Source organism: Miniopterus schreibersii (assembly GCF_964146895.1).
Source record: "Miniopterus schreibersii genome assembly, chromosome: 1".
NCBI lineage: Eukaryota > Metazoa > Chordata > Mammalia > Chiroptera > Miniopteridae > Miniopterus > Miniopterus schreibersii.
Window position 1 is genome coordinate 103294082 of NC_138101.1, and position 16183 is coordinate 103310264.

A 16183-nucleotide genomic window follows, 5' to 3' on the forward strand; every position below is an offset into this window, starting at 1 on the left:
TTTTATGAACAATTGGGAACATTTAAATATAAAGTAAATTAAATGTTATTAGGAAATTTTGTTATTTTTCATATCTTTTTTTTTTAATATATCTTTATTGATTTCAGAGAGAGGAAAGGAGAGGGGGAGAGAGAGAAACATCAATGATGAGTCACTGATCGAGCCCACAACCTGGGCATGTGCCCTGACTGGGAATCAAACCCTGATCACCTGGATCCTAGGTCGACGCTCAACTGCTGAGCCAGGCCCGGCCGGGCATTATTTTTTTTAGGTATTGGTAATGGCACCGTGGTGATATGGAGAATACCTATTTTCATAGGCAATATATGCTTAAGTATTTGAAGGTAAATGTCACAATATTCAAAACTTTCAAAAAGGTTCATGGGGGGCTGGGTGAAAAAAGGGATTAAAAAATGGTCCAGTGAAAGTATATCACTCATACATATACACAGAAACCCATAAAGATATGGATGGGGTATTAACTTCTGAATCTAGGTGGCAAATATAGCAATATTCTTTGTTCTATTCTTTCAACTTTTCATTATTTTCTCTTTTTTATTATAAAACAGCACAGAGGCGCAGAAAGAGAATTAAAAGAAAGTAGAGTTACAAAAGCATGTAAGAAAAAAATATGACCTAAAAATCATTTATAAACACATACCTAGTCACCTGAAGACCTTTCACCATTTAAATAATAATACAGCCCTAGCCATTTGGCTCAGTGGTTAGAGCGTTGGCCTGCGGACTGAAGGGTCTGAGGTTCGATTCCAGTCAGGGGCACATATCTTGGTTGCAGGCTCAATCCCCAGGCCTATGCAGGAGGCAACCAAATAATTGTGTCTCTCTCACATAGATGTTTCTTTTTCTCTCTCTCTGTCTCTCTCCCCTATGCCCCTTCCACTCTCTCTGAACAGTAATGGAAAAAATATCCTTGGGTGAGGATTAAAAAAAACACAAAAAACAGAGATTACTCAACCCACTATCATCTGATCAATATAAGTAAACAGATTTCAAACAAATAATTATACACTACAAACAGCAATAGCACTATAATCTATCAATGATTTAAGGAATGTTTGTCTCTGGCAAACAGAACATTTTGTTGATGTCTCACACTGAATCAAAAGACATTCATTTTGTTGATATCTCACACTGAATCAAAATACATTCTAACATTCATTAATCTTATATACTAAGACATTAAGAAAAACATTTCTTTAAATTTTTTTGAATTGAAAAACGTGATTACAGTTGAAAGACAGCTAGCTAGCAGACGAAACTTGCAAGATTTACTTCTATTAGCAACAAACTTTGATTAGCCATTTATTCTAATGTCACACAATGAAATTCTTTAAATTCTTAATCTCATATTTAAACATAAGAAATAGACATATTCAAGGGGGAAAAGAAAGACTTATTGAGTATCAACTGTGTGCTTGGTGCTTTACATACAGTGTTTAACTTTAATGGTTATTTTGTGAGGTAAATATTCTCATTTGAGAAATGAACATTCTTGACCATCAGAAATGTTAAGTGGCTTGCCCACAAATGACAGCTCATAAGTAATGAGGCTGAAAATTGAATGAGATCTACTGAAAATCCAGGTTTGAAAGTCCATATGCTTTCCAAGTAATTGGCCTTAATGGTTTTAATATTTACAGACAGAAAAGCCCATCTGAGGAAAAAATATACTTAAAAGAATACCCTCTTGTTCAAAGAGCTATGTAACCTTAAAGTTTAAGAAAAACCAAAACTGTAAAGTACAACATAGGGAATAGGGTCAATAATAATGCAATAACTATATATGGTGCCAGTTGGGTACTGGAAATACTGGGTGGGAATACTTTGTAAAGTATAACTGTCTACCCACTATGCTGTACACCTGAAACCAATACAAAATAATACTGAAAGTAAACTGTAATTAAAATTTTTAAATTTAAAAAATATCAAAACAGAAAACGAAAAAGTAAACTCTAAAATTATTGCTAGTTGCAAAAAGAACAATTCTTAGCAAGCAGCTGTCTGTCTATGACATAGGACAGCTAGTCCATTCCTCACTGTACAAGTAAAATTATACTCCAGTTGCCCGTTGGATGACCCTACTGCCAAAATATGCCAGCAACATAATTCACATTAACACCCAGAGACCAACCACCATTTGGAAAATGGAAAGTGCTTTACATGTTTACTATACTCATCTCAAGCTTATTCACCAATCAAAATAAGCTATTTTCAGCAAATATTCTTTGATCTATATTATTTCCTGACACTCTAAAATATTAAATTAAAAAAATAAATAAAATATTAAACTAATAAGCAAGAAAATCTACTTAATGAACATCCCACAACTAATTATTAGAATATTAGTATTACATACTTTTGAATTTGTCTATTGCCAAAATTACCTTTCTATAACATAATGTAAATTATGTAGGTTCTTTCTATTGGATCAAAATTACAATACCTATGTCTCTTGTATGTCTAAAGATACACACAAAATATAAAGAAAAATTTTTATATTAAGGAGTAATCCTCTTAGAACTGATTAGTGACTGGAACAGGGTATCTTGATGTGGGTGTTGGTTACAATGGTGTGTTCATTTAGTGATAATTCACTGAGCTGTACATTTATGATCTGGGTCCTTTTATGTATAATTTATAAAAAGTTCATACATTTTTTTAAATCCTCAGTCTAAAAACCTGCCTAATTATATTGAGCTCATACTAAAGAAGTTAAAGTCAGGGAAGAAAATCAAGTACTTAGGAATTTCATTAGAGAGCTATGACAGAAGTAGTAAGCATCATGTACAGGAGCACACAAGAGTGGCACCTAACAACATGGAGAGGTAAAGGAAAGCTTCCTGAAGATACAACTGAACTGAGTCTTGAAGTTCACATAGGAGTTAACCAAGCAAAGAAAGGGGTAAGTTGGAAAGACCAGACAGAACAAAGAATGCAAAGACAGGCTAGAGGACGCCTACATTCAGTAAGAGTGAACCTAAGAATTTAAGGAAGACAGCAAGGAAGGAAAGTACAGAGAATTAAGAGTCAGATCATTAAGGATCTCATATACATGCCATGCTACAGTTTAAACTTTATCCTGAAAGCAATGAAAAAGCATTGAAAGATCTTTCAACAGGAAAGGGCATGATTAGATTTGTATTTCTACTATAAATGTCAATTATGGTGCCTACCATACTTGCAACCCCATTTTGTGAGAAATTAGCCTACACACTGCCCCATGCTTTTCACCATTACAATCCTGCTCCACTCCCACATGCGCAAATAAACACACAGCCAACATTAAATGGCCAGTAGTCACATGACCAAAGTACACAGGCTTGGTAGCAGCCCATGAGGAAAAAAAAAAAAAGCTGAGCCAAAGAGATCATTTCTTGGGAATTCAAACCAGAAAATCCTAGGGAGAAGGAAGAAGTTAACAGGAGCTCAAGCTAAAAAGATAGCAGCCAGGAGGCAAGATGCTAGCATGGAAGTGACACAGTAGTTATAAGGAGGCAGAAATTAGAAATAAATGAATGCTATAAACTGGGGGAGGAGGAGGGCAACGACACTAAGTAGACAGAAAAACTAAACCAGGAAGAAATAGAAAGAGTAGCTAAGACAAGTTAACAGTAGAGCACTAGAGTGAAATCTGTCTTTCCCTGCTTTTAGTTTTATTTATTAAGCTCCTGCTCTTCTTGAAACTAAGTAGTTTAACTTTTCCTGGGTTCCCTTGTTTCCTGGGTTTCCTTTCAATAAGCACTCCACTACGTAAGGTAACTTGAGTCTCTTCTTTGCCTGAAAGAGCCTAACTAAAAGCATTTTAGAACACTTACTCTGGCAGCAATGCAGAGAATGAACTGGAGGGTATGGTATAACAGACAGAAGAGAGAAGGCAAGACAACCACTTAGAAAGCTTTACAAAAGCCCAACACAGCCCAGCCACTACGACTCAGTGGTTGAGCATAGACCCATGAACCAAGAGGTCACTGGTTCAATTCCCAGTCAGGGCATATGCCTGGGTTTCAGGATTGATCCCTAGTGGGGGGGCGTGCAGAAGGCAGCCGATTGATGGATGTTTCTCTGTATCCCTCTCCCTTCCTCTCCCTCTAAACTCAAGTAAAAAAAAACAAACATTTAAAAAAAAAAAAAAAAACCCAACAGATACTTTGGGTTAAAATGAAGTAGAGACAGCAAAAATATCAATTAGGAATGATATGAAATGTCATGAGGGAGAATGTGCAGGACTTAGTGATGTTGGTACAGAGTGTAGTGGAAGATGATTCCCAGGTTCCTAAAGGCTTCATGAGGAAAGAGTGGTGCTATTCATCAAAATAGGAAATCAAAAGGAAAAATTTTGTTGCAGTTTGCCTCCTTCTTACCGTTTTTGGGGGGAAAGAGGCAGAGAAGAGTTTTATATTGTACATGTATGTTTGAAGTGCTTGTGAAATGTGAATCCAAGTGGAAATGTCCATTAGCAGTGATTTACAGGGGTCTAGAGTAGAGGCAAGAGCTCTACACAGCAACTCTAGACTTGGAAATAAATACATTAAGTTGGTGTTATGGTTTTGAAACATGAGAGAAAATCCTCTGACCAATATTTATTTTAAGTTAACATAACTAAAAATCATGCAAACTAAAAACTTCATATTCTTGGCAAACCACATTTCAAACCTCCTGCATTTCTCTGTGAGGACAGAACAAACTTCTATTAATAGTATAATCCAAATGGTTAAGAAAGATGGAGTTTATATTACTAATTTCCGAGGTTTTACTTTTTCTTAAAAAAATCTAAATTTAATGAAAAGACGCTTAAAGTAACTGATCATCAGAAAAATGCAAATTAAAACCACAATGAGATATAATCTCACACCTGTCAGAATGTCTATCATCAATAAATCAACAACCAACAAGTGTTGGTGAGGATGTGGAGAAAAGGGAACCCTTGTGCACTGTTAGTGGGAATGCAGATTGGTGCAGCCAATATCGAAAACAGTATAGAGGTTCCTCAAAAAATGTAAAATGGAACTGCCTTATGACCCAGCAGGTCCGCTTCTGGGTATATATGCAAAGAAATCCAAAACACTAATTCGAAAAGATATATGCACCCTTATGTTCACTGAAGCATTACCAACAACAGCCAAGATATGGAAGCAACCCAAGTGTCCATCAACAGATGAGTGAATAAATAAGTGGTGGTACATTTACACATGGAATATTATTCGGCCACAAAAAAGACTGAAATCTTACCATTTGTGACAGCATGGATAGATCTATAGGATATTATACTAAGTGAAATAAGTCAGACAGAGAAAGACAAACACCATATGATTTCACTTATATGTGGAATCTAAAGAACAAAGTAAATGAACAAACAGAATGAAAACAGACTCATAAATACAGAAAATAAACTGATGGTTGCCAGAGGGAGGTTGGGAAGATGGGTGAAAAGGGTGAAGGAATTAAGAAGTACAAATAGGTAGTTACAAAATAGTCAAGGAGATAGATATGAAATACACCATAGGAAATAGAGTCAATAATATGGTAATAACTATTTACAGTGCCAGGTGGGTACTAGACTCATAGGGCGGGGGGTGAGGGGGGGTCACATTGTAAATTATATGACTGTCTAACCACTATGCTGAACACCTGAAACTAAAATAATATTGAATACCAACTATAATTGAAAAATAAAATTTTAAAAACAAATGCAATGTTAAAAAAAATCTACTTAAAAGATAAATTTTTAAATTAAGACCCCAAAAAATCTAAGTTTACTCAATTTCCCTCATGAATTGTATACCACTAATGATAAATAAGGGGGGGGGACACTAAAACTCACATTAGACAGGGAACCTCACTATTGAGTCTTAAACTATAACAAGATTTCTTAAAGACTTAATCACATAATTTACTAGTTCAGACATTCAACTTTTTTTACCTGTACTGTAAATGTTGGGTTTCTGTCTTACAATCTTTTCTTCTCATCTATACCCTTTTCCCTCAAGATCTATTACTATGAACTCAGAGCTTGATAATGAGCTTAAGCCACAAATCCAGCTGCCTACTAGTCATCTACATCTGACAGAAGTATAATCACCAAACTCAACCTGTCACAATTAAATTCATCTTTCTTGACAAAAATAAAAATTCTACTCTTTCCTCATATGAGTCCCCACATCTCAGTGAAAGGTACAAACTAAAACCTAGATCTTATCTTCTATGAACCCTAATCCCAAATCCATTGAAATCACCAAGTCCTGTCTACTCCCAATACCCAAACCTAGACCCATTATCATTTGCCTGGATTACCCTCCTAATATTCCTGCCTTTAGTCTTGGTCTGCCCTTTAACACATTGTATGCGGGAAACGTATTTATACATTTTACGTTGAGTGGTAGTAGAGCGTGCGATAAAAACTACCCGCAAACAATTTAATCTATCCTCCTCACTGAAGCCAGAGTGAACTTTTTTTAAAAAAATGTTTTATTGATTTCAGAGAAAGGAAGACAGAGGGAGAGGGAGAGAGAGAAACATCAATGATGAGAGTCACCGATCGAGCCCAAAACTTGGGCATGTGCCCTGACCAGATTAAACCATTATCTCCTGGTTCATAGGTAGATGCTCAACCACCAAACCATGCTGAGACACACTGGCCGGGACAGAGTGAACTTTTAAAAATGCAAATCTGATTATTTCAGACCCCTACTTTAAATCCTTCAATAACTTATTTGATAAATATAATCACCATTAAAGCTAGTCACCCCATGGAAGTTCAGCAGATCAATGAAATTTACTTTTAGTTATCTTTTTTGGTAGGTTCAGCACAAAAGAATCATTAGGAAATTTTTTCCAATCCTGAAATATCCTTAATACATACATATAACAGCTGATATATTTAAAAGAAAAGCATGCAGCACTGTTTGTAAAAACAAAGGCTGAAAATACCTCAAGACCACCAAAATGGAACACTAATCCAGCTAGTAAATGAGGCACTACCATATGTACTGTTGTTGAAGGATCTCTAGAATCTATTATTAAGTGGGGATAAAAAGCTATAAACAAAGTCTGCAGTATGCTTTAGTGTTTTAAGAATATAAATGTATATGCTAGAAATATCACAGGAAGGGCGCACACCAATATGGAATTAGTGGTTGCCTCTAAAGAGTGAAAATGGGTGGTTGGAGGATAAAGAGAAACTTTTTACTACATATTCTTTTAACCCCTTTGACTTTTATATTATGTCTAATTATTACCTATAATTTTAAATATGATTATCCCTCTCCTCAGTTCTACACAAAATAAAAATTTAAATATACTGACTACAAAATCCTCTCTACACTTCATCCCTAAAACGTTAAAATTATGCACTGATCATTTAGTGTAATATTACATTTCTTTCTTGACAGCTCAGGAGTTCAACTTCAACAAACAATATTTTTATTCAATATTTTACTATTGCTGAGAAGCTGTTAGTAATGACACCAGTGAACACTGCACGGTAATTGTACTTGCGCCTTGGAAAAGCAAGACAGCAAGCAGCACTAGATAGCAGAAATTTATTAAATTGAATTAAATCTTTAGGGATTAAAGAAAGCTACAAATCTTACTTCTCCTGCAAATTCAAAAAGAGCACATCAAAAGAAAAGTTTCCAGTATTCTTCAAAACCAGTGCAAAAGGTCTGTAAAATCTGCAAGATGAAGCAAATGATACTACATGGAAACACAGTTATATCCAATTAGTGGAATGTGACTTAATCTTCACGGAGGTCCCAAAAATATCAGGCCTGTGGACTGTTCACATGTTCTACAGAAGACACAAGATGAGAAGCAAGCTGTGTGACCTTCTAACAGCACACACCCCCTGCCCTGAGCTTTCATACTCTTCCCTCTCCCTCCCTTCCATAGCCACCAGACTAACCCCTTCAAACATGGGTGTCAGTCCCCTTAAGCCCAACTGGGGAGAATATACTAGACTAAGCAAATATACCTTTAGCATTTCATGGCTAAGTCCTTTCAACCAAAGAAAGGATCACGACCAAAGGAAAAAAGATAAGGTCTGCCTAAGGAGAAGTCTGTGGGAGAGGGGTGGGGAAAGAGGGGTTGCCTAAATAGTGGCTGACACCAGATCTACTGGGAGGGAAGAGCATCACGAAACAGACTATCTAAAAGCCCAGTAGGGTAGGGAACGAGCTAGTCGGCTTAGCTGTGTGCGACCAGAGAGGGGGAGGTCCGCTCGGAAGGGGGGTGGGCAGCGATGAATCTGCCTAAGAGTTGGGGGTTGCAGTAGATTAGGGAGCGGCCGTGACTGGGTCTCAGAGGAATTGTGATCCCGTAAGCTCACGGCAGGCTGCAACGGAGTCTGGAGGCTCCATTAAGAGTCCTCAGAGTCCGAGGAGGATTCTAACGGGGCGTACTGTCGGTTGGGGGACTCGTGACAGAACCGCAGGGGCGGCTAGGGGCGGGAATGCTGTCTGGCCAAAGGAGATACGATGGATGGGGTCTACTGGGGACCCGGGGCAGTGATCCTGAGTCAGGGAGGCTCCAGGGCAGACCCGCTAGTGGGGCGTCTCCACTGGGACGGGGCCGGGCGGCCCCGCAGGAGCCCAAGAACGAGAGTGAGACGAGGGCAGGGCCGGGCCGGGCAGGGCGGCGGGGCCTCTGGGTGGCTGGGGCTGGTCTTACCTCGGTTTTCGCCGCGGTGGCCAACACAGCCCCCTCCTCTGTGGCGGAAGCTGCCTCCCACCCTCGGCCCCAGGGTGAGGCCGGGGGAAACAGCAGAGGCCGAGGCCAGCAACAGTCGGACGGTTCCGGGAGGGTGGGCCCAGCGGCTTCAGGGTCTGGGCGAGCGGCCGCCGCGCATCCCCCGCCCTGTCAGAGAGACTCCGCCCGGCCTGGGCCAGCACATCCCCTGCCGCACCCCGCCCTGAAAGCACGCGTCCAACTGCCGCCTCTGTGGGTGCCGCGGATACCTCGGCCGCCGACTCTCAGGGTCCTGGTTGGACGCTACGCAGCCACTATCAACCGCCGCCCCGTCTCCGGTCTGCTCCCGCCCGCGCGGCTCCGACCCCGCGCACGCGGCCCCGCCCCGCGCGACTCCTCAGCTGCAGACGAGCTGGCGCGCGCGCACTTACTCCCACGCCCCCTACCGCCTACCCTGGTCAGCCCGGCCGCACGTGACCCCGCCAGAAAGTACAGTCTGCGCCTGCGCGGGCACACCCCATTCCGTCAGCGCCAAGCGGCCCGCCCAAGTTTTTTTCCTCACTCCGCGGCAGAGCCTCAGATTCTCCCAGTGCTGGAGAGTAATGTCGCAAGGTTGGGGTAGAAAGCTCTGGGTTTACGACCATAGCTCTCGCTTTCCGGCCAATACAGACAGAGGTACCTAAAGGCTGGTTGAGGTGGTGAGGCCCGAGGCAGGTAAGAAGCACCTCCCCACTTCGGCTTGCCGGTCGGTGTCCTGGCAGGGGACCGTTTTGCTGCCCACGCAGATGTAGCGTATCCACACCCCCTCCCCAATTCTGGCGCAGAGTTCTCAGAGCGGCCCCTTTTAGCCCCGGTCCCTTTTCACGCACACGCCCCCTCTCCCCTCCTTTCCCCGGCCGGATCTCCGTGTTTAGTCGTCCTTCCCTTTCATTCTTTTTACTTTTCACTGGACGCAAGAGAATCAGAAACAAATGAAATAGTCTCAGCTTTCTGAAGTGTTGTGTTATGTGGGAGACTATGAGAGAATCCCCAGTGGTAGTAAAGTAAAATTATAACAAAAAAAGCACAGATACTCTCTGAGCATAGAAGAGGGGCCCCCGATTGTGTAGAAGGACGTGCGGAAACCCTTTCCAAGGCGTCCTTTGGCGCACTTGTGTTAGAAGGCTAATGAGCAGTAGCTGGTCAGAGAAATAGGAGAGAGAAGCAGAAAGAGTGACAGGTACAAAAGCGTATGACAATATTGGTCCGGAAGAGTAAAAAGTTAGAGAAGATATAGCTGGTGGAAACCATACTGGTGTAGCCTACACTTTTAAGGAAGCATCGTTGTGAAGGATAAGGACCGAGAATGTGGGCCGCAAGTATATTTTCTGTAAAGATGGAAGTCTACTTAGTGTACCATGGAACCAAGAAATGGAGAGTTCATGGGTGAGGATGTCTAATCTATAGGATCAAGAGCTCTAATGGAACTCAACCTTGTACGCACATTAGAATAATCTGGGAATCTTTTTTTAAAAAATCAGTTGTTGCTCCACCCAAAACCAATTAAACAAACTCTGGTCCAGTCATCAATGTTTTTTCCTGAGGTGACTAATGCTGAGGGTTGAGAACCACTAAGCTAGAGAAAGGTAAAGGATGGGAAGTAGGGAAGGACAGGGAGGTGTGGAGTTGACTCTGTGACATTAGGATGGGAGTCATTTGATGAGAGTTGGGGATGGAATAAGAAGCTTGAGCAGACTAATGAAAGTTTTGAGTAACTCCTCTGGGAAGTGGAGGAAGAAAAAGCCATTCCTGCCTTTCCCTTCAGCACAGTTCCATCCCTTAATTTTAATCAGGTCCTCTCAGTTACAGCTCTCTTTCCTCTCCCTTTCCCTTCTATTCAGGATTTATCAGCTGGGGATCCAGCCTTACAGCTCGAGAATATCCTCATTTTTATCCCCAAAAAGATCAGAGTTGAGCCAATTCATGAAACTCAGAGACTAACCACTCTCCTAGAGATTACTACACACAGTGCCTTGCCAATTATTCATTTCATCAATCATTTAAGTTAGGAATAAGATATAAACATATTTAAGATACAGCCTTCTAGGATGTCATAGTATTAGGAAAAACCTTTAAAAGAAGAAAAATTCTCTTGGCTGTCAGAGAAGGGCTATAAAGGCAAAGCCCATGCCAGTGCAGGGCTCCTATCTATTAACTAGAGTTAATCCAAAAACCTGTCTTTCTGCCTCCAGATAAGAGAGAGTCACTGTTGTATGGTATGATTAGAGCATAGTATGGAGAACAGGGGTGGGGCAGAGATAAATATGATAAAGTGTAATCTTGAATCCCATGCTAAAACATTTCATTTTTATACTATAAACAATTAATTGGTATAAATAACAAAGGTAAAAAGAAAATAACCTCTTTTACACCTATCTCAGAATGTTTTTAAAAGTATAAAATAAAATACATGGAAATGAATGAAAACAATTTTATTCAAAGTTTTAAAAATATTGAAACAAGTGTGTGATGTAGTTATATATGTGCTTCTTTGTGTAAATATCATCTGGCAGCAGGTCTAATTTTGTAATTCCAACTTAATGATGAGTATAAATCATATTTTAAGATACCTGCAACAACTTTAATATGAAGCGAAAATATCCTATTATCTATTGGTGACAAAAGACATAGGGACTGCCCATATTACTCTGGATTATTGCCTACATTTACTGAAGAAAATGCCAAATTTCAGTTAGAGATTTTTGAAAATAAAAATGCAATTTTATTCCCCAATCCAAGTCCATGGAACCCTTAAATTCTAGCCACATCCTGGCCCACATCTAGTTAATCCTAGATTTATGAAAACTCACTCTAATGGTTTTAAGCAAGAGCATGATAGATCAAATCTGTGTTTCAGAGAGGTTCTAGAGCAGTAGTCACTTCCCAACATCTCTGTTGGAGCTGAAGTAAGGAACTATTTTCGCCTGCTCCTCCAGTACCTTAGGTGCAGCAATCCACTGCTGCCTAATAATTTAGGCCTGCTGGAGGACTGAGCTTGTAGCTATCTATGTAGGAAGTACTCAGAAATAAATTGGGAAAGATAGGTTGAGGCCATTTTTGTGGAAATCATTGAATGTCAGGCTGTAATCTATACTTGCTTTGGCAGATAATGAAGATATGTGAAAATTTTTGGAGTAGGATAATGTAATTATACTTCTGTTTGAAAAATTAATCTAGCAGTAATGTGTAGGTTAGATTATCAAAAGAAGATAGGAATGAAGAGACTATACCTATAAGTAAATAATTTGAATTATTTTTTAGACTAAATTTTATCATAAAGTAATCTCTAAAGAGTCTGCTGAATTACTTTATTTTCCCAGGGTGGCTGGCTAGTCTAAAGAAACATAGATTGGCCCTGGCCTGTGTGACTCAGTTGGTTGGAGTGTCCTCTGTGCACCAAAAGGTGGTAGGTTCGATTCCCAGTCAGGGCACATACCCAGGTTGCAGGTTTGATCCCCTATTGGGGTGCATACGGGAGACAACCTACCAGTGTTTCTCTCTCACATTGATGTCTGCCTGCCTGTCTGTCTCTCTCCCTCCCCTTCTTCCCCTTCCTCTCCCTAAAAAAAAAAAATAAAGAAACGTAACTTGGAATAAATAGCATACCTTTCAACAGGGATTTGTACACCATTGTAGAGGTCAGTTAGCATTTTATATGATCAAGAGGCTATTCCATTCTTTTGTATAATAAAATGATAATGTTACCAGTTCTAATAAGCAATGGCTTTACTTCGTATATCAATTCCCAGATGTTGCTGAGGCCTCCTTGATTAAATGTCATCTATACCTGTAGATCCTGCATTTCTGACTTTTTAAGGTCGAGACTCCCTTCCTTGCCAATCCCTTAAACCTCTTGGATGAATACAATGTGTTAGGAAACAAAAAGGCATTGGTCAAAGCCTAGATAACCCATCTGTTTGGAAATTGATCATTATCAGAATATATAAATAAATCTTACGGCCCAAATACCAGCTAGTCCCCAAATTGTGCCCTTTTTAAAACATTATTCAACAAATTGAATTTGGGGTCCAAGTATTACTAAACCAAATGAGTGATACAAAGTTTTTTAACTTTCTGAACCAGATTCTCTGAGAGACTCTTCTTCAGCGTGACTGGCCTATATTAACTTTCTGTCCATCTAACTGTTAGAGATCATGTGGGTGGTGATATGGTTTAATATAGACTTCAGTCTATATTAAGGTTTATGCAGAGGTTGAGGTTCATCTGTCCCCTTTTGGGGGGAAGTGGGGGATGGGTCTATCTTAAAGCAGAGAGAATACTTGAAATTTATGAGGGTTATAAGAATTTTTATTGTTTACAGAAAATCTCTAAAAGTTTCTTTCTCTGGCTTCCAATTAAATGGCTACCCCTTTGCACATTCATCTGTTATGAAAGCACTAGAACACAGTCCTGTTATTAAAAATTGTCCTGATTACAGTTACTATTTTTGAACATCTATAAGTTTAAAAACCGTAGGCCTGGCTTCCCCGATGACCAACGAATAAATACTCATAGTAGTGTGATAGGTTAAATTCCTTCAAAACAATAGCTTGGGAATTTCTGGCTTTATTTGGCTCTAATTTTCTCACTACTGTTTACTGCAGCAACTTTAGCAGCTAAAATAAATAGTTGCTGAAAATGTTTAGCCCTACTTAATAATGTATAATATAATTCAAACTTAGATGACTCACAAGTATTCGTGTTAATTAACATTTAAAGACAAATTGCAAGACAGAAAATTCTATATATCATAATTGAGTGCTATCAGACCCTATTTTCCTATCACCACGCTACAGTAAAACAGAAATTCATTATTTCTTTAATTCATTCATTAAATACTTATTGAGCCCCCACTATGTTCCAAGCACATTTTTGAAACCCTTTAATTAGAAGTTTGTAATCATTTGCCTCTTAACTATCTGTGAAAAAAAATAATATACCAGGCTTTGTAATCTACAGGACAAAAAAATTAAAAGATGATGGCTTTTTCATATTGTTTTCAAACAGCGTGTTTACACATAGCTAATAATGTTGAGTGCTGTGATTATTTATGAAATCTGGCAGATTATAACGTTAGCTCAATCAGAACTTATCAGCTTTTTATTTGTTACTATATATACTAAAGTATAATTCTGTCCACTTCTTTATTAAATATTCTTACTCAGACCTCTCATTAAATCTAATGGCATCCACATATACTGTCTTTATAACCCCAGTTACTTCAATTTTACAATTGTGTAAAATAATTTCTCAGAAAATTTTAAGCAAAACAAACTCAGTTTAAGAAAAGCCGGGTGTTTACAACAAGTTTATAGTAAGCAAAAAAAATTTGTGGCACAATTATAGATGGAGCCCTTGAGATAGTAATGGTAGATGGAGAATAAAATTGTTTTTATGGTTAATGACACCTTAGCCATTGATATCTATGCCTAATAACAAAGCATTAAACGAATAGCTTTGGAGCCTTTAGAAGAAATCCTAAAGGTTCACCTAGTCTGCCTCCCTGGCCCAAGGCAGGACCAAATGGAATCTATGGCAGTAGAGTTACCAGGCTATATCATAATCATACCAAGTGATTTTTCTACTTTGAGAGCTGAATTCCTCTACTTGTAAAATATTGATGATAAAGGAAGGAATACTGTTCAAATTTATAAATAACTTACAAAATTGAGAAATGTATGTTTATAACAATTTCGTGTTTTTAGGAGTTTTTGAAAATGAATTTCATTTCTATATTTTGTTCAAGAAAAAAAATTCATTTATTAAAACTTCTCCAGTTTTTCAAGCACTGAAGATAACAGGGATGAGTAAAATCTAATCTCTGCCTCCAAGAGGGATATGTAAATCTTGGTAATTTTTACATGCGTCTTCATACAAATCCCTGAATGGTTTAGGCTACATTAAAAGGAAATGTTAAAACGGGGGAAATTGAAACAAACAAGGCTTGAAATTCCATCCTAAAAATTTTTCTACTTTTGCTGCCGTGAAAAGCACATTTGGTCTTGCATGTGATTCTTTTTGTGAAATTGCAAATGAAATCATACTTAGAAGTTGGACATAATCTAATTTTAGTAAACGCCAGATTCTTTTTAGATCTTTGTATTTGAAGGTTTAAAGAAGAGAAATTAGACTTACTCTGTTTTTTTTAGAGGACAGACGTGAGACCAGTGAGTTGAAGAAACAGACATATTTTAGGTCAGTGTAAGAGTGGGAGGTAGAGCCCTGGCTGGATGGCTCAGTTGGTTGGAGCATTGTCCTGAACACCAAAAAGGTTGTGGGTTTGATTCCTGGTCAGGGCACATACCTAGGTTGCGGGTTCGGTCCACAGTCAGGGCATGTACACATGGGAGGTAACAGATTAGTGTTTCTCTCTGTCTCTCTTTCTCTCTTTTTCTCCCTCTCTCTCTTTCTCTCTTTTTCTCTTTCTCCCTCTCTCTCTTCTTCCCTCTCTTTCTCTCTCCCCACCTTCTCTTTCTAAAATCAGTAAACATATCTTCGGGTGAGGTTAAAAAAAAGAGTGGGAGGTGGATGTATCTGTCTAATTTTCCCAACACCATTTTTTGAATAGTCTGTCTTTACCCCTTGTATGTTCTTGCCTCCTTTGTCAAATATTAATTGACCATATAGGCATGGGTTTATTTCTTGGCTCACTATTCTGTTCCATTGATTTATATGTCTGTTTTTATCCAGTACCATGCTGTTTTGATTACTATAGCCTTGTAGTATAGTTTAATATCAGGGAGCATGATACTTCCAACTTTGTTCTTTCTTTTTTTTTTTTTTTTAACTTTTTATAATTTTTATTTTTGTTTAAAGTATTACAAATATCCCTTTTTCTCCCCAATGACCCATTCCCCCGCGTTCCTTCCCCCTCCCCAGTCACTCTCCCCACCATTGTCCGTGTCCTTGGGTTGTGTATATATGCACATAAATTCTTTGGTTACTCTCTCCCCCTCCATCCCCCCGCCCCCCTCCATCCCTCTGACATTTGGTCAGTCTCAACTATGCTTCCATGTCATTGAATCTATTCTGCTCGTCAATTTATTAAGTTCTTTAGATTCCACGTATAAGCGAGATCATGTGATATTTTTCTTTTGCTGCCTGGCTTATTTCACTTAGCATAATATTCTCCAGGACCATCCATACTGTCCCAAAGGGTACGACCTTCTTCTTCTTTACAGCTGCGTAGTATTCCACGGTGTAAATGTCCCACAGCTTTTTAATCCACTCATCTACTGATGGGCACTTGGGCTGTTTCCAGATCTTAGCTATTGTAAACTGTGCTGCTATGAACACAGGGGTGCATAAATCCTTTCTGATGAATGTTTCAGGATTCTTAGGATCATTCCTAGGAGCGGAATCACTGGGTCAAACGGCAGCTCCATTTTTAATTTTTTGAGGAACCTCCATACTGTTTTCCATAGTGGCTGCACCAGTCTGC

At 39.0% G+C, this 16183-nt stretch overlaps 2 protein-coding genes across 4 annotated transcripts in view; one reads left to right on the forward strand and one right to left on the reverse strand.

Annotated features, from left to right (window-relative positions):
• Window positions 1–9124, reverse strand: part of MYO9A (myosin IXA) — a 271712-nt gene extending 262588 nt beyond the window's left edge. For all 3 annotated transcript variants that reach the window (XM_081129792.1, XM_081129790.1, XM_081129791.1), the window contains exon 1: window positions 8686–9124. The gene's annotated coding sequence lies outside the window, so the exon portion shown is untranslated. The remainder of the gene's footprint in view (window positions 1–8685) is intronic.
• Window positions 9125–9331: 207 nt separating this feature from the next.
• Window positions 9332–16183, forward strand: part of SENP8 (SUMO peptidase family member, NEDD8 specific) — a 37270-nt gene continuing 30418 nt past the window's right edge. Inside the window, exon 1 of the mRNA XM_081159071.1 lies at window positions 9332–9417. The gene's annotated coding sequence lies outside the window, so the exon portion shown is untranslated. The remainder of the gene's footprint in view (window positions 9418–16183) is intronic.